The sequence below is a fragment of the Battus philenor genome, unplaced genomic scaffold (assembly GCF_028537555.1).
Source record: "Battus philenor isolate CCGP_79_NKW_IND1 unplaced genomic scaffold, ilBatPhil1.0.hap1 SCAF_16, whole genome shotgun sequence".
NCBI lineage: Eukaryota > Metazoa > Arthropoda > Insecta > Lepidoptera > Papilionidae > Battus > Battus philenor.
This window is the reverse complement of record NW_027181678.1, coordinates 4,715,424-4,735,883: the sequence shown is the minus strand read 5'-3', so window position 1 is coordinate 4,735,883 and position 20,460 is coordinate 4,715,424. Positions and strand designations below refer to the sequence as shown.

At 33.0% G+C, this 20,460-nt stretch overlaps 1 protein-coding gene across 4 annotated transcripts in view; it reads left to right on the top strand.

Moving 5' to 3' along the window:
• The window catches only part of Src64B (Tyrosine-protein kinase Src64B), a 147,289-nt gene that overhangs the window by 68,334 nt on the left and 58,495 nt on the right, over positions 1–20,460 (top strand). For 2 of the 4 annotated variants that reach the window (XM_068762696.1, XM_068762697.1), the window contains exon 2: positions 1,697–1,727. The exons of the other annotated variants lie outside the window; for them this stretch is intronic. The gene's annotated coding sequence lies outside the window, so the exon portion shown is untranslated. The remainder of the gene's footprint in view (positions 1–1,696; positions 1,728–20,460) is intronic. 4 annotated transcript variants of the gene reach the window in all.

Genomic DNA, 20,460 nt, shown 5'->3' with positions numbered 1-20,460 from the left:
CGTATTGGGTGCTACGTAACCTGGGCAGAATGCATGTTATGTGGTCTGCCTATTGTCACTAAGTTGCCAATCCGCTGGGCTCTGTCGGTTTTTACGTTCGTTTACCGATCTCCTGATTCCTAATTCGATCCGATATGCAAACCCCTAGACTTATTAATTGCTCATTGAACGACTATGAACTTATTATAATGAATTTAGGAGTAATAGTCAGCATTTAAAAATGGTAAAAGAACCTTGGCCTCTAAAATAAGATATTGTGTAGCATCTACACCCTTAACTGTCCTCCTCCTTCATGTCTCATCTCCATCCAGTAGAGATCGCCTCGAGCGATAAGACCGTGTACTATATAAATTGTTTCAATATTTTTCTCTATTTATTGTCTATGGTGCATAGAAAGTGTAAACAAATAAGAAAGCACGTGGTGGGATGATTATATTACCATCTTTTTAACTTTTTTATTACCAATATTGTCGTATAAAGCACCATTGATATAAAACTAAATCAATCATCATAAAATTTGAACCGGAAACACATTGCCAGGAACAATGACGTCATTTTAAATGGCGTCTCGATTAGGAACTATAAAGCTAAGAAGTTACTTTAGATCCGATGTTTGTCGTGCGCTGACCTCGGCGTGGTCGTCAAATGAAATGAACTTTTATATGGTGCCTGTATTTTATTTTGAAATATAGAAGGGGCGTTAAAAACTTTATTTCAAATGGAACGTGTAATAAAACAGTTCTTGACCTCTTTTATGGCGTAGGACTTAAGTCAGGCATCAATATTGATTGCCTTTGCATAACGATTACATAAAATTTTTCGGCTTATGGAATCATAATGTAATTGATTTGTTTCGGTTAAAATTTCAGACATAGTTTCAGTCTATTGCAATTGGTAAACAATTTAGCTGACTATTACAACTGTGTGCTAAAATTTCAAACGTTCTAGATTATGACAAATCATAAAATTGCATGCTTCGTAACACATTTCATAACATAAAATAATGTATCGTAATTTAATTTTTCAGTTTTTGTCTGTGGTCCTAAACGGTCTCACATAGTGGTGCTGCCTGTGTCAGTAGGACACACAAGACATTATTCCGTCACGAGATAGTATCTACGTTTTGTTTGGACAAAATATTTCTGCTTCTTTTCATCCGATAGACGTCCACTGCAAGGCATAAGTCTTTCCCAAAGATGGCCACGGCTTAAAGCCTACTTGTCCCTGGGCTCTTTTGAGACCAACGAGCACTTTATCCAAGTTTTTTATGGCCTCAATCATTATGATTATACCTTAGGCAATTGCAAACATTGACGCAGACAAACTTAAATTAGACTAATCTGTGACGTAGTGATATCTTAATCAGAAATACGAAAGACTATAGTTGCTACCGAAACTACAGTGCCGCTCCTTAGGAAAGGGTAGCAAAATGAGGGGCCGAGGAGAAAAATAAGATGAAATAAAATAGAGCGGCCTATATTCCCCACCTCTCCTCGCCGCGCGCATACTTAAGGCGCGGTACAACAGTTCCGGTAGCAATTTAGTCCAAGATTTTTTCAACATTATATATATATATATATAAATATACTTATATATATACATATATATATATATATACACGTGAATAACTCTCATGTAACTCATCATGTCATTAAATTTGTGTATAAAATTTCAAACTTTTTTCTTCCTGTTTCAGGTACGGGACATGTAATTCCTGTTATCAATTGGTAAGCCACTTCTCGCAATTTCAAATGTATTTTGTTCTTCATTACCCCACTCGATTACAATTAATTCCGTTTTAATTATTACCGACTTTAATTAAATGTTTTCTAATTATGTTAATAAGCAATGTTTGCGAACAACGACTAATTAAACATTACGACGTAATGAGTAATACTGAAATGTGAACTTTTTTAGTTATATAATAATAATGAAATTACTTTTTTTGTTGTTTAAAGTAATTATTAGGGTAATATCTACTTGTCTGCCATCTAGATTAAAAGTACTCGTAGAAAATACTTTACGTAATAAGCCGTAACAGACTGTTAAAGCAGTGCCTTTTAACACGATTTTATATGAAAAAATTCTATGTGACCGAGATCATTGAATATATAGAAGGACCTCATTTATTTTTTATATACATAAACAACACCAAAAAATCACTTGTGGTACAAAAAAACAAAGGAAGGTTTTATCGTAGAACGCGATTTCTTCAGATACAAGGGAACTGCCGTCCGGTCAAAATTTGAAATAAAAATAATATACATATTTTAAACAAAAATGAAGTGCCAATGTGATTTTTTTTTAAATTTTCGTTAAGCTACTAAGATGGTTCTTAGAAAAAAAATCGTTAAAATAGTACACGTCGTTTCATTCAAACGTCGGACTAAATTAAAAGACTCTTCGTAAACTATGAAACATGTGACGTCATTCAAAACCAAAAAAAGGCGTGTTAGGATGGAAATCAACAAAAACAAATGTAATTAAAATAATAATAATAAATGAAACATTCATATGAAAATTCAAGTGTAAATGTAATATTAGGGTGGCCGTAAAGCAACATATCGCATTAACATCGAAGTGTTTCAGTATACAAAATAGAAAACCTGTTTTTCTAAGTAACTGTCTGTTGTTAAATAAGGTTAATAAAAAGTGATCCCTCTTAAATGAAATTTATTTTTCAATGGTTTCCATTGGACTTATGCGGCAAGTGACTTTTTATAGAATGAAGTCTATTAAGACAGCTAGTACTCGCATAAAAAAATCCATTATAAATGAATTAGATTGTATCTTGTTGTTTTCTTTGTTTCATCCTCGGTTCAGTGCGTAACATTTTGATGCTTGGACAAATTACGATAACCTACCGGCAGTTAAGCGATAGAATTACCATTTACGTGGTTTCCCGTGCGTGACGCGTATGGGCCACGGATCGTCGACCCATAGTTAAGAAAGCCTACGCGTCCTACCACTGCCATAGAGGACTTTAACCTTTAATATTTATGGCAGAGCAGTTTCAATGCTTCGTTATAAAGGTTTTATCAGAATCAGGACCTTGATTCATGCCACGAATATATAACAAGGGCGTAAGTTCATTACCTTTACGAAATCATAAAGTATAATATTTTAATACATACAACTCGGAAGCACATATTTAAGACTACGCAACTGTATATATTTTACCACTCTGAACACCGAATATATTTCTATTATCTAATTATTACTTTGAAATATTTGTAATAGTTTTAATGTATTAGGGGGACCGGAAAATAATGTCGTTTCTGTCGACATGCTTTACAGAAAAAGCAATTGATTTAACCGCTCTAGCATTATTATCACATAGCAAAAGGTTGTTGATAACGAAGATGAATATATTATTGATTAAAAATAAAAACTTGTTAAAAATGTAGTCGTGTGAATTTAACTTAAGAAAGCGACATGACTTTCCGGATCCCCTAATAGTATAAAGCTACCGAAACTACTATATTGCATGAACCGTCAACCCATCATCAACGGCGCTCATAATTTAAGTCATTGGACATCCACTGCTAAACATGGGCCTCCCTATCATTTCCCAATAAGACCGGTAGGAAGCTGGCTGCATTCAGCATCTCCTGTCTCTAGGGACGCCCACCCATGTCTTACTCTGCGCTTACCAGACTGGCAGTCTGTTCTGCGTGATGTGACTCGGTTACTGCCACTTCAACTTGCACCTCCACTGGTTTACGTCGGCTAATTTCGTAACGAGGACCGCACCTCTGGTTCTAATCTCTTAAATATAACATCACTACATATCTCTTCGGAAATCGTTTACATTAGGAGATGTAGAGGAAATACTCATTAAACGCTTCTATTGTTAACAGTTGAAAAAAGTAAATAATTAGCGGTACCTTGACTTTATTTTACTGTCCTTGCAGCATATGTTTATATTTGAACGTGTACATACACGGCGTTCAAAACGCTGGCTATTTGAATCTTAATAAATGTTAACAAGCCATAATTAAGTTGTCCGTTCTTGGACGCTCAAGGTTTCCTGAAGTTGACGATTCATCTCGCATCGCTGTAGTGCTCCTGCGTCGATTTAATCTGTTATTATCAGAGACCGGCTATTACCTAACACAATGGGGCAGCGGTGCGCAGATCTGGATGCCGGAGATTTCTCACGATCACCGTAATCAAGTAGAACAATGCAATGTTGATTGTTTGTAATTACGTTTGAGTGTGGATTATTGATGTTGGTATGTTTTGTCGACGTCCACTGAAACTGACTGCTTCTGTTAGTGGTAATCATTCGTGGTATAGAAGACAAATGTTATTATTGTTATGGAACGTATACTAAGAATCAAAGTCAAAATATCATTATTCAAGTAGGTATTTATTTATTTACTTTATTGAAGATAGACAGTAACAAAAGGCAGTAAGAAAGTACAAAATTAGAAGCATAGAAATATAAAATTAGTTACAGTTGTTACCTTATAACTATCTATTTATACGCACTTATGAATTTTTAAATATTTTAATCATATATAGCAAACTACCACCGGCTCAGAATTGATAGTAGTAGAAGAATTGGCCAGAAATTCAACGTGAAGCACAGTATTTTGTATTTCAAAACTCTTTGTAGCACAGTGTATTATCTAAAGCTTTCTATTTTCACTCTATGCTAAAGAATCATACACAGAAGTGTACATACGTAAACATAAGTATAAGCTTACATATACAGAACTACCTAGTAACACACAGGTTTTATATAAAACTTTCCCCAATGAAAATAACTTTTCCTAGTTACTAGATTACTTTTTATTTCCACCTTGCCTATTGTTGTTCACAGGGCGCAAAATAATTTTTATTTATAACTTTGTTCGTAAAACAATGGGTAGTCCTAATTAGTGCGCAGACGAAGTTACAAAAGAAACTACGTATGTGAGATACACGTAACTGAAAGTGAAACCAGCACAGAGTATAAATCAAGCAACATCCATAAAGCTTTTAGGGTTCTCGTCCTTACGTTGCCTCTCGCTGCTATTACTTTGGCAACTTTCGGAGTCGACGACCGAATTCCGAAAAATGGCGGCACAAGTTGGAGGATTTTCCTTCGCTGAAATCCGCATGTTCGTTTCCTTTACATCTTACACTGTGATTAAACCAATTTAGTTTCATTTATTTATTACATCCTTGACTATTCTTTGACTGGCATGTTCGGTAAATTCAAAATATTAATGTACAGTAAATAAATTATTGGTTAAATAAACTGAAAAACTGATGATTACAGAAGATATTTGTATTTTAAAAGTTCTAAAAAGAATTTAAAAAAAACTGTATCAAAAGACTTGCGTTTTTCTTTACCTGTCTTACATTACTCTAAGTAGCTTTTGCATGTTCCACGGGTTCAGCTGGCAAAGCACAGAGGGCGAAAAGTTTTTTAAGGTAGCGAAGCTCAAAGGCTCCGTAGGGAGCTTCGGCCCGGGTCACTTAGATGAACCCTTCATAGTCCTATTGGCATTTCCAAATTCCGTAAACTTAAAAGAGCAGAGAACGGAAGGCGATTAGCCTAACCTTAAACTAACTTAAACCGCGTTTACGTAGTTACGTAGCTCCCTGTGAAACAGTATAATCACATACAATAATACCCGATTGGATCATCGTGTTCATTAAGAAATCAAAACAAATATAGCGATATAAGATTGTTAGTCGATCAAAAGTGTCTTGTACACTGGCCCGGTGTTAAAGTTGCCAGTATAAAGATAAGCGAATTCGATTTTTAAATCGTAACAAAATGGGTAATTCCCAGTAACATTGAATGTAATGTTGTAATAAAACAATATTAGTATTTATCTTATTGAATGTCACACAATTATATGACCAAACAATTATAAAACATCAATCAAATCCATGACAGGTGTAAAACGCGAAAGATATGTTATCATAAACACGAACAGTTGCTATCTTTAGTAAAAAAAATGTAATTGGCCTGTTTAAATGTAATAAGAAAATATTTTTTTTTTAGAGTAGTCACTTAAATTATTGATTATAATAAATATCCGTGCTTATTTTTTTAAGTGAATTAATTAAACAATAATATTGTAGTTCTATGAAAAAGGACTACATTCTTATTAATATTTCGAGGCAGGACGTACTTATGTTTGTTTGCATACGGCGCCCCCTAGCTTTTTACTTAATGATATCCGTAATGACGGGTGACTCACGCATAGCGTTGCACCTGGCCCCGGCGGCTGTAAAAAGTTCACTTTATAAACTAATATGAAATATTTACGTTTACATTACTATGTTTAACGTTTTCGTTTTATCTATGACAAAACAGTCGTGAAATGTTATTATATATTTGTGTAGATTACATTTAACATTCGTGCAAGTGCATGTAACATCCTTTCTTACTAAAATTAATATTAACGGGCGCTAGCAGTATGACTGCCGATTTTGCATACCTAGGTAAAAGGTGCTTTTATGTCGAACATTCTGCAGTGATATTTAAAAATTTCTTATTTACTTAGCATATTTTAGACTACATTCCCTACAATGCTTAGAATTAGATTATTGGTTTTAAATTATGAAATTTAAATACAGTGCTTCAGAAACCACCGTTCTGCGCCTTAAGGTGTGTTCGTAGCGTCACAGGGTTGGGTATCGGCCGCTCCGTACCATCAGACGGTAGCGGTTAACTTTTTTTTCTTCAGTCCTCACCTCGCCGCTGTTTTCTAAGGTACAACGGTTACGATAGGACTATAATAAATTAGTCAAATTAGATTAAATTGCGGAAAAACGCAGCAAGGTTATATCTTACATTATGGTGCTCCGAATACATGGGAAGTCGACATAGGTTGTGGACACCGCAAAACCATCGCGGTGATCTTTGGGGACAGCCTATGCTTTGCGGCGGGAGTCGTACATTCATTACACGAGTAGTAAAAATGTAGAAATCTTAAAACGGCTCACTTATATATTCGATTTGTGAGGGTTGTAATCCATGTATGGTACTCGAATTGTAATCTAGGTAAAACTTTTTGAGTTACAAAATTATAAAGAGAACGCTATCATATCAATTTGCAACAATATAAATAAGAAGTTTATTTCCATGCATTATGCAAGTGTCATTATGAGCACGGCGAATACTTGAAACAAGATATGCTCCGTTCATTGTTTATAAAGTCGATGTGTTACGAAATTAAATTCAACCTTCATTCTGTCTACATAAGATACGTATGCATATATGTGTCTCAGCTTGTTTATTTGTCGATCGGTTGCAGGCGGTATTTCGTAACGTGAGTTGTATTGTGTCGGCACTGCATGTCTATGTTATGACATCGATCAAAAATTCCTAACGAACAGATTTTAGAACACATGTATGATGTACTTGTAGCTCACGTCTTTTATACTTTTTTCTATCTCTCTATAACTTAACACCGTATCCACCTACTATTCATCACCATCATCTTAATATCAACCCTACAAGCTGTCTATATACAACATCTTCCGTTGATCTTTACAAGATCATCTGTCCACTTTATGAGTGGACGAAGAACAATCTTAAGGCCCTAGTTGCAGTCTAGTCCATCCACTATGTTGCTTGTCTGAATTCAATTTTAATTTGCAAATCCGATCTCAGTTGTCACGCAATACCAGTTAAGAACCTCGATTCAGAGAACGGGAGGGCGTACCTCTGCTCTGTCGATTGCTGTTATAATTCGACTATCAAAGTTTTCTGTAATTTATTCTTTTGTAAATTTCCATAAAAATATTTTTGTTTTAAATAATTGTCTACGCATAACAACGCAACTTAAAAATAAATCTTTAAGGAACTATGTTACAATATTTTTATTCGTTATACTTCACCTATACAAAGTAGCTGTATTAACTGTGGAGAATCTTAAAATATACTGGACGATCGGTTAAAGGTGTAAAAGCTGGGATGGTGATGTCAATTAATATACTGTACACTATCCAATAATCAATTGTTTCAGAAATAACAAAATAAAAAAGCATTTTCAAAATTCGAAATACTACGTAATAAAATTCATAATTGTTTACTATCTGTCTCTGAAAACTTTGTACTGCCAAAAGTTATTGGCCTAGGGGATTCTAATAGACATAATAAATTTAACATATTTTAGAGCAATCAATATATGCACAATGATTGATTTTCAAAGCTTTTACACCTGTAACTAATTACTGTATTAATTAAAAATAATTTAACTCTTTGTTAATTCAACAATAACTTTCTACAATACACTCATTTCATTATTTGAAGAGTGCATAACATAAACTATCTCTTTAGATAAAGGGTAGACAGTTTACCTAACAGACCGCCCCGACCTTCGTTACGTTTAAATAAAATGTTTTAATGTATACATGTTATGCTAAATCAGAAGCTCTCAAACTTTTTGTTCGCTTAACCACTGGCTGATTTTTTCTATTTTGCGTAGACCCCTTGCTTTCTGAAAATTGGTATTTATTTTCGAACTTTTATCCATTTGAAAATGTTTTTTTTTTTCATGTCGGCGTAATCGTCTAAGTCCGTGTTTAAAAATGCAATTACAAAATGAAATATTGCATTAATCAATTACTCTATTAATTATAACAACACGTCATACCACTAGACTATAGGTAGAAAGGTCAATAGTCTGATGCATTTCCCTTTATTTGCGACAGAACCGTTGCTGCAGTTACTTCCACCACTTGTCACAGCGCTGAGTAAGTTTCCGAAGTTAAATGTATTCGGATGAAGTCGATGCTGTTAGTCTTATGGCTTTTAGAGCTTCATCTGTCATAATAAGAAACAATTATAATAGAAACAAAGATGAAAATTAAGAATTATGAAGTAAATTGTCATACTAAAAGAGTGCGGAGAAGGAAAAGGGACGATGTGTTATAATTGTGAATGAAAAAATAGAGTAGACAAGAGAATGTAAAGAATAAATGAAAACTTAGTAAAAGAACTTAAAATGACAGAAGAGAACGCTTATATACAATTTTACTAAACAAATTATCTGAAACAAAATCACTGTCATAGATTTAAGACAATCAATATGAATAAGAAATAAATCGCTTTACAGTTTTTACGTTTCTAATCAACCTGTATATCGCATAAATTTAAGACAAAAGCAGTATTTTGAAATTTTATTTCTAAAGTATAACACATGACTACAATTGTTCAGATAAAACGCTAAAATGTACAAGCCCAGAAAAAGCCTATTGGCTATTTTTAAAAACACCCACGTCATACTCCCAGGAATCAATACATACAATACTTCGAGGCCAAAAAAGACTACAGGGAGATTATTGTGTGCTAATATTAACTTTATTATTGATCATAGACAATTGGCTGCATCTGTTATTCCAGCCATGATGCACTGAGCTTTATGGAGTTCTTATTGTCTGCTAATAAGATTAGTTTAAAATAATCAACAAAGAAATTGCGTAATGTTATAATCAAAACATATATTTAATTTTTCACATATCAAATTTATCTTAGATTACAATGTTGATATTATGTATTATCTGTTTTTAGGCCATCATCGTGGTATGTGGCTTGCCCACTATCAATCCAAATTGTCAATACGCTGGTTAATGTCTATTACTTTTTATCTCCGAATCTCCTCATTTCAATTTCAATCTCATAAAGAAATCCCGAGCACAGCCCTCTCCGTGGTTCATTGAGCGCCTGAGCTTGCAAATTAGATGAAGTGTAGTCTCAGAGTACAATTGTAACTAAGCATTTTTGTCAATCCGTTCAAAATAGTTTAAAATTATACATAATATTTCGTTGCATTATGCTCTTTGCAATTTACTACTTTATCAAGTGATAGGTTGATTGTGTTTATATCGCGGAGCATTACTCACGTGCCGGGCGATAATAACTTGTGCGGATGTCGAGCTAAAAATAGACGAATCCACCGCGGTCCCAAGTTCATGGACCTGGTAATGTATCGAATGCGCCGTTTAGTCTAGCGTGAAGGATCGCCCGTTGCAATTGGCAACGGAGGTGGACCGGTCGTTAAAACCGAGTGTTATTCTTATTATTATTCATTTTGTTGACGTAATTATTTTTCTTATCTAAGGACTGTACTTAATCCATCGGACAGAATTATTATCGTTCATTCGATCGCATATTTTCGAATGATTTTTAAAATAAATTAATTTTTTGTTTCGTCATCGTCTTGTGCAACCAGATGACTTGCGTAGGCTTCCTTAAACAATTTTTTTTGTACATTTGGCATGGACATGTTTTGTATTTTTCAATCATAATTCTTCTAGATTAAACTTTTTAGCTTAACGCCAATAACGCCAAATACTCATATACAGAATGATTAGTTATACGTATAAAAGCTTTAACAGACGAAGGTATTTTCCGATTGCTGTCAATTAATGTATAGTTGTACACCCTTTCCAAATATTAATTGTTTCAGAAATAATAAATAACGTAATAATAATAAAGTAAAAAAGTGTTTTTAGAATTTGGATGGATTACCGTATATTAAAATTAATTATCGGTTACTATTTGTCACTATAGGCTGTACTGTCAGAAGTAGTTAGCCTGTGACATTACAAAAGAAAAAAAAACAATATATGAATCATATTTTCAAATGACAATTTTGTAGTGTCATTGGAAATAGTTGTAAAAGATTTTTGTGACAAAGAAACTGTACATTCACGTCTATATAAAGAGCTAAGTGCTGTTTAGGTGTGCGTGCATATTACTCCGTCTCGACAAACAAGGCGCAGCGAATCTGTTGTCGACACTGAAACTATTTTCTTTCCACGAGGTAATTGAAATAAACGAGATTATCACCGATTGACGCGCTCGATCGAAGTAAACACGTGTGCCGGAAAATTGTTATCCGTAAGTTCTAACCGTCTATACTATGTCCACGACGAAAATATTTTGAGCTGTTAACATATAAACAGTTTTAGGATTAAAAAAAAATAATTTCTCTATTTTAAATCTACCAGCAATCGTGAATTATGTCAAAAAAACAGCCACAAAATAATTAAAAACTGATTACCTTTTCTTTTTGCAAAGTAATTTTTAGTATACTATAGCTTATAAAAAAATAATGAAAGAAATTTAAATTAAAAAAAAATCATAACATTTCGAAGTTATTTTTTTTTGTTAAATACTCTGAGATTAATATTTCAATATGTAAAAAAATTATACTCTGTATGTTTGGCATGGTTATCCGACTTTACTGGCTTCAAAAAGAGGCACCGCAATTATCAAGAACTGAGCGAAGCAAAATATATATATTTTTTAATAATAATCAGACAAAGGAATCGGACATTAATAAATGTTTTTAATATAATTGATTTTAATTTTTTTTAATATCGTCTTTAAGGAAGCATGCAAGTACATTTGAAATTTTCTGAGCCAATACACTTATTTTATTGTTAGCCGAGAGCCCACGCTTCGTGTGCTCGATAAACTCAATCGAACATGATGCGGTGTGACAAAGGTGCATTTGACGCAGAGAGGATGTGTAATTGAGCGTGTGATATGCCATGTTGAACGGCTGCGACCGGCTCCAGTATACAGCAGGGCTGGTCTTTGCATGCGAAACATATACATGATGATTGGTTATGTATTAAAGAGGTAAATATATAGCAAAACACTTATTTCAAATCGCCTTGTATAAAGTGATCACTTTATAATACTATAAATTGATCACTTATTTTTGTTACATTATTTTTTTATGTTCGAATGCCTATTCAAAAGCGGATAATAAGTAATTGAAATTTTAAAAACGAGGCCTCTATAATTTCCTAGAAGAAAAATCACATAAAGTAAATATATAAAATTCTTGTGTCACGGTGTGCGTGATTGAACTCCTCTGAAACGGCTCGACCGATTTTCGTGAATCTTAACGTTCATATCAGCCAGGGTGGATAATCGGACATATATTTTTCATCCCTCTAAATGTTAAGGGTGGTCCACCCTTTTTTATTTTTTATATATTTTTTTTGTTTTTATTTTTTTATGATACAGCAACCAAAATTACATACAACCCTAAATTTTGATCCCTTTACCATTAACCCTTATTTCTTTATTTGTTTCCTAGTAATAACATGTGTTTTAAAAATTTGACTTACAGAAAAGTTAAATGTTATACATAATTAATTATTTTTTGTTTTTACAAAAAACATCAGAATTTTCTGAACGTATCATCTTGCCTGTATCTCGAGCGAAAATATTTAAAGTATTTTTTACTCAACATTAAGGTAATTTGAAATTACCCGATAGCCCTTTACTAGTATTCCTTGATACAACGTGACCGCATATCACCCGGAACGAGGCGTGTGGTCAGGTCTGCGCTTTGTGAAGTGTACAAATGAAACATGCGCGTCTAGAGTTACCGTGCCGTCAGTTGGCACCTGCGCACGTGCTCACGGCTTCGACAAAGTCAGTTTCCACATTAGCCCTGCTCTTATTATCGCCTGTTGTGATTGCGCAACGTAACGCATTTCACATGACATTGCGATTAACGTCATTGTTTTAAATGAAACAACAACAGTAAGCTCTTATTTGAATTCGATTCGTTATATACACATAAATCGACAGCCCAAGCAGTAACGCTATTATATATGAATAAAACAAGGTATAGCAATTGTATTATTTTACGTAAATCAGCCATTTTTGTTTTTAATAAAAGTATAATTATTTAAGACATATTTTTTCATTTGAACCCCGTTACTTATGTTAAAATAAATAAATCTATTTATGCAAAAATGAATCCTTATTTCCCTTATTCACGAATTTTATCTTTGCAAACCATTGATGCCTATTGCAAAGCAAAGGCTTATCCCAAAGATGTCTATTAGAGGATATACCACATTCGCCATGCTTGGCAGAAGGGTGGACAACCGCAGTACTATGGTACCAAGAGGACGCTGCCGTACATCTGGAAACTTATTTGCGAGCAGTGGCAATTCTTTATAATAATGTACAAGGTATAGATTATATAAGATTGTAAGAAAAGGACTAATATTTAGCCACTTCCGCACATGTAGTGGTAGTCGTGCAACAAAGTGCACCGCCCGCCAGCCCGCTGATAAATGCCACTCTACACACTGGACTCTATATAAGATTGGATCCCGGAAATCGAACGATCGCAAGCAAGTCTTCTAACTTTAATATGACTTTACCAATTGCATTAATTTTATATTAATAAGTTTTGTTTGTTTTTTGTATAAGGTTTTATGGAGAAATAAAACAGAAAATTATAGAGAAACTTAATTTTTTTTTTAAAATAATGGCTTTTGAAAATTCATACGCGCGGCCAACAGTTCATGCACTGCAGATTTATGTTGACGTTTAATATATCATGATAATAGGGCATCAGTCAGTATTTATACATCATAAATTTTATTTACATTCGCTTTATTGAAGAAATAAAGTGATCACTCGGATATATGTTATATTAATCTGAAAAGGATTAATATTTAGCCACTTCCGCACATGCAGTAGTAGCCGTGCAACAAAATGCACCGCTCGCCAGCCCGCTGATAAATGCATATGCGGCAAACCATGTGAATCACATAACTGCCACCGCCAAATCACTCAACACGTGTTTCACCCCTCTACGGGGCATCTTCAGGAGTTATGTTACACCGATTAGTGACAAACACAGAGTCACTACTTAGGATGGACTTCCGCAAGGTAACGCCTGATTCCATTAAATATTAATCTGACCCCAGATCAGAAGTTTGCGTGTACAAATTACGTCTGGATAATCACTATAGTTAATGTGTTATTGTTCACTTATTAAAAAATGAGTTTGCAAAAAGAAGCGTGTATTTAGCGCCCGAGCATAGTTGCCAATCAACGCTCGCGTAAGTTAGGTGCGATCCTTTTTTATACCAGATCGCCACAATTATTTTACTTATAAAATTCTATTAAAATCTTCTCCACCTTGTAATATGTTGTACGTATGTTTACGATAATTGATAAACTTGCCTCGTTTGTTCCTTTCTGGAATAAGGTCGCGAAGCTTAAGATATTAGTTTTAAATTGAAAAGCCGCGAACGCTACACATTCTAATACATCAATCACATCAGAAGCCAAAGAAATGAAAACGTGCCTACACAAACAACGCGAGTCAACACGTGTACATCCAATCTGCTGACGATATTACCGTACATCGATATACTGTTGGCTGAAGGCGGGAGCTAATATATCATATGTTATCATTAAACTATAAATAGAATAGCGCCCTATGTTTCATAGAGGATGTGTGTCTGATCTTGTCAAGTCAAACATTTTATTGACATTCGCTTATATATTTCGAATTATTTGCGAAACTATATCGAGTTAATACATATACAAGATGGTTAGTTATTAACTTTAGTGGGGTGAATGTAAAGCTCATTAGCTATCAAAAAGCCTTAATATTTACTTCCACTCACAAGCTATAAAGTTGTGGCGATATAATGGCCACTACAAAACATATAACTCCCATATAGTCATTCTAACATTTCTCATATATAATATGTCATTCACAAACATCGACACTTCACAACCTTTTCCTATGTTAGGACGATGTACGCTTGTAACTGTATTATTATTATTAAACATCGGAATCAGATTAAATGGTTGATTTCAATCCGAATCACCTCCCAAAAATTTTTCACTTCTGTATATGTTAAATTGATTTATTTTTTCTATTGTACAGTCTGCAGGACAGATAAAATAATAATAATTATATTGTGTCCAAATCCGAATTTGGAAGACATTTTCTCATTATATTACCTTAATGTTATTTATTATTTCTAAAACCATTCATTTTGATAAGATGGTATTATAATATATACATAAATTGACAGTAAAAAACCTATACATTCTCCTCTTTAAATTTTTACATCTATAACCCATCAACCTTTAGATATTAGGTAATACTTTTAAAAAAAGTATTTGTTTTTTTTTTTAAAAACCCAGTGGTTTCGAAGGATAACATAAATTATGGTTATTACAAAAATCGTCTGAAAATATGTAGAAAATAACTAAATCGGTTTATTTTACTATTTTATCAATATTTTTACACAAAATTGTTATTTTCGATGGAATAAAAAATGTTTAATTAATACAAAGTTAAAGAACAACTATTATTTGAATAATTTACCTAACATTATGTCCGTTCATAATAACTAGCTATAATTAAACATAATTAGCAGTATTAAACTTAGTTCTAGGCAAAGTAGTCAGCCAGTTTCAGTGCAAGTTTAAGACCGAAGTAGCATTGAGACCGGGCTTAAAATGCCCACCGTCTAAGTCCGAGTAAAACATACGACGCGAATTCTGGCCAGACACGTTTTGCAGTGAACTTTTTTAATATGTGCTTCACAAATGCGAATTCTCCGGAGGTCGATAGACTCATTTCTATTTAAATTTGAAAATCTGTAGTAAATATTCTTTTTTCAACATTAGATTCTTTATGTTATTAATGTAAGATTTATCAATAAATCATGTTATTCTATTTTAAAAAAAAAACAGTTAACTGGTCGTAGCAATCTTTGTGGCAGACCTATGTCTTCTAGAAGAAGAAATGTATATCTATGTGTGTATATAACATTGTATATCTAAGTATACGGTATCACTCGTATTTATATATCTTCCGCTAAATGAGGATAGATAGCAAACGCTAAGTGCAATTAGTCTAAATCTAGTTATTTGCAACTAACCTCGAGAGTCCCTTATAGGATTAGCAATAATCATCATCTATGTGATTACCTGTAGTAATGAATGTAGAAGATTACTTAGTTTTTTATACCCTTAAGATAATTCCAAAGAAGAAGCCTTTACTTAAATTTGTTTTTAAAGGATTTTATTAAAATAAGTTTACAAAATTATAAACAGATATTAAATGAAGTACATACATATCTACGCTTAATTATTATCCAAAAAAAATTCATGTGGCCATTTACAATAAACGCACATTTAAATCGACAATATTAAATCATATTAGTAACACCTGATTCTATTAGATACCATGTTCATTCATTATATAGGATTGCCGCTGCCCACAAAGAAGTTTCCAAAGGATGGGCAGCAGCGTCTGCTGCGTACCATAATACAGCACTGCGATTACCAACCCGCCTGACGAGCGTGGCGACTATGGTATATACCTCCTTAGATTTCTTTGGGGGAGGACTACGCCTAGAAGTGGGCGTCTCTGGGCTAAAGATAATAATAGTATTTTTAAGAAAAGGTAAAGTTGTGTTAACTGTAAAACACATCGGCATATAACACAAGCGTTATAAAGAAATAAATAGTTGAACGTCAGTCCAGTATCTATTAATAATCATTACTAACAAGAGGAAACACTGCGAAGTGAACAGTAATTTATTACGTAACAGAGTAAGTTGTTTGTGCAAACGAAATAAATAGGCATATCGCATGTAATTTCAGACGCAGTAAAACACACTACACTGATGGTCAATAACACGTTCTTTTTAAACAATGAGAATATTAAAAATAAATGTTGCCATTTGAATAAGTAAAATGATATAATTCGCTATTGGAAAGTGCAATCTGCGATAGGTATATTTGTCATTGGAAAATAGCGACGCTGGTTTTATAATCTATGCAGCCAAGTAGCGCTCTATTTCACACTTGAAATGTTCGAGACGACACCAAGGAGCCTTTGAACCTCGACGTACTGCAATGTCTGTATTCATCCTATCGTGAATACCTTAAGACGCGATACTTTCTTATTTTCTGTGGATTCTTGGTTTATTTAGAATTTTCCTGAAACATATTTCTTTTTTTTATTTCTCTGCAATGATTGAAATACATCTACTCCACAAAGTTTTTATAGGGAAAATCATTAACAATAGACAAAAATTACTTCATCATTCATCATCATCGGCTTCATCATTTTAGCCGTAAGACATCCACTCCTGGCCTTCTCTATAGATTTACAACAGGACTACTACTCTTACAAGATATATAATGTCCATTCCAGAACTTTCTGAAGTCTGCCCACTTCCAATTTAATCATTGCAAAATCGCTGGGATGTATCGGTTACTATTTTTCATCTACGGCTTTTCTCATTCTTGATTATATCTAGAGATATATTCTGAGCTATCCATTGCTCTTTAGGTGACAGTCTCTATGATCTATAACTGTATACATACGTTCAAATGCGATTTAATATTAAAATAAGTTGATAAAATATTTAAATTCATAGATCATAAATTAATTAAGAAAGCTTGAAGCTTGCTATAAATTTATAATTAGTCTTGTTTAGACGTTTGCATGAGAAGATGTTTTTGGTTAATAATAAAATCACTAAGCTAATAGAATTTTTTATCATAATATGACGCAAGCAAATTCGTTGTCGAGTTTTTCTGCCTAAATCTGTGGGTAGAACCCTTTGCTTCGGGCATTGGTATATCAAGCAAACATTTTGGTAGTTTTATAATTTAAATAATAAATCAAATAAATATCTGTCGACTTCAATAAGTACAATATGTTGGAATTTACGTTACTTTTTATATAGTTGGATTATAAGACAAATAGTTTCATATAAACATGCATTAATCATTACACCTTGTGTTATTCTAGTACGTTTTGAAAATTTTTATAAGGCGTTGTTCAAACACCATCCTTTCTGTTTGTGATCTGAAAGGCGAAAAAAAAAACTTTCTTTCTCTACGCGCCTGTGATCAGGCTTTTGTTCGCCGTTGTTCGTTTTTCCATTATCTTTTGTGGTACATGTCATAATGGATACTGCTTCCTTATAGTCGAATACTGGTCACTGTATAAATTACATGACACGATACAAAACGGATGAAGTAAAATTCAAATATTTAATGTCGGATTCTAGATTTTGTGGTAAAATTAATAAAAAGATTTTTGATTAAAAAAAAATGAACAGTGGTATCCCTCCGTTATGGGACTAAGACTTGTGATCGCTGGTCGTGGATTCGATTCCTAGATTTTGGTCTTACATATAGTTCACACCTTGCGCACTAATAAAGTAGGGTTGCCACTGCTCACAATCGAGTTACCAGAGGATGGACAGCTGCGTCCGCTGCATACCATAATACCACATTGCGATCGTAAACCTGCCTGCAAAGCGTGGTGAGTTTGGTATATTCCCCATAGATAATATATAGGGGATATATCATGATAGTCTGTGGGCGAGGTGAAAATATAATAATTTATGTAAACGGAAAATTACTTGAAGAAAATCGTTAGTTTTAATTTAAAATTAAAATATTTACTTAACGTCAATATGAATTATTAAATGCAATATATATTAAACGATACCAAATAATAATTTTTAATTAAAAATTATCACTAACTCCATCACTGATTTTTAATAAGTCTTTAAGGTTTACTGTATTAAAAATAATGCAAATAAAATGTTTTGAATCAATAAAGATTTACCAACTTTTGACCTGTTTTCCCAAATTTTTCTATTGCTCTTTGATCTTCTATGAGCTTGCCAATTAGGTAAGCTCAACAAGCGTCTTAAGTGAAAACCACGTGACTTGATCTTAAGCAATATAAAATGATTAAAATGATGTAAGGAGTTTTTTAATTTTTACAATTTTCTTAATGTAGTTTAGAAATGGGTATCTTTTTAACATTTTATAAATTAATTTTCTCACAGAGCACTTTACTTTACGTAAAGTTTATTATAAAAATACGAAACTACATTCGTATTTGAAATTGAACATTTTATTTTTTTATTCAAACTCCAATCTAGGTCAGTAGATAGAGCCTTTAACTCTTCAACGTGTCAATTCAGAGATGAATCCAGAAACAGCGAAGTAGGTCGTGCTACCTATCGTCACTATCATTAATTAAAATTCTTATAATTGGTATAGTTATGAGATTTTAATCGATTTGGTACTGGCTGGTTACTATTATCCCGCCACTTGAACCAGAAGACGTAATATAAACCTGCGCAACTTAAGGTAGATAGCATAACACACAGTAACACATATAAAACAAGAACTTAACAAAGTTAAGATTAATACTTAATTAAAATACCACTGTAGATATAGTTGATCTGTGTCGTATTAAATAAGGTCATGTTTTTACTAATATAATTTTCGATCATAACCCTGCAGGGTGAGATGCCTGATCAGTAAAAAAATAGTTTATTTTAGATTACAACAGACATCGTGTCGCCGAAACTTCGGTTTTAAATTAAAATCAACCTGTAACTTTACGTTTATGTAATGCATTGCGTACAATTGTTTATTGCTTTTACGCTCGTTAAAATGTATGTCGGTGTCTTTATAAAAGTCCAATTAAAATATCAAGCTACAATCGCCATTGCAAGCCTTTACATCACTTCTCTTAAAAAAGTTTAAAATTTCAGATATATTTTTAATAAATATACTGACGGTATAAGTTTAATGGTATCGAATGTATAATAGAATAATGTTTATATAAAAATAAATATAAATTTACAATGATTTTCTTAACAATAACTAGTCGATTGTGTACCATTCATGTATTAGTAACCATGTAGGTAACTCCGTTTTAACAAAACATTATGAAATCCTATTGAAGAAATAAAATACAAAATTTTGAATAACTAGTACAAGTTAATTTTTGTAAAACTTAGAATATAGTAAGGGCACGTGTGTGAGTATATATGTATGCGTTGCGTTGTGTGTACATACATGTCTGTCCTTCTTACTCTCTCTCTCTCTGTTTGAATGTAAATGAGGAAGGGTGTGAGTGCATTTATGCCTGTGTGCGTAAGTAGGTGAGGGTGAGAGACAGTACATTAGTGAATATGTGTTTGTGAGAGTATTCATGTATGTGTTTTTGTCTTTGCATAGTGATTTACAGTTTATATTCGTAACAATGGCAATGTCTTTTAAACAGGGAATAAAATAGTTACTCAATCTATTCAGAGACTATTACGTTATAGTAGATAACAGATATTCCAAGACTTATTTACCTTAAGGTTCTTTGGCTTGTAAATTATGGAAGCGGCTTTAATGTGTATCTACTAAATAAATTAAAGAAATTAATCTATATCGATGCATTTACTTGCGCTCAAACAGGTGTAGTTTATCGTTAAAATCTTTATTTTTCGTTACAAAAATGGTTTCCATGATAAGCCAACGTTAAATTTTAGGTGAATATGTACCAAATATCATTATTAAATATTCACGCAATTCATAATCATATGCCTATACAATATCTGCCGTCTACAATTATGTTTCGAAAATTATCTGAAAAATTTGGTTTTTACTGCGTCTGAAATTACATGCGATATGCCTATTTATTTCGTTTGCACAAACAACTTACTCTGTTACGTAATAAATTACTGTTCACTTCGCAGTGTTTCCTCTTGTTAGTAATGGTTATTAATAGATACTGGACTGACGTTCGACTATTTATTTCTTTATAACGCTTGTGTTATATGCCGATGTGTTTTACAGTGAACATTACTTTACCTTGGCTTAATAATATTATTATTATC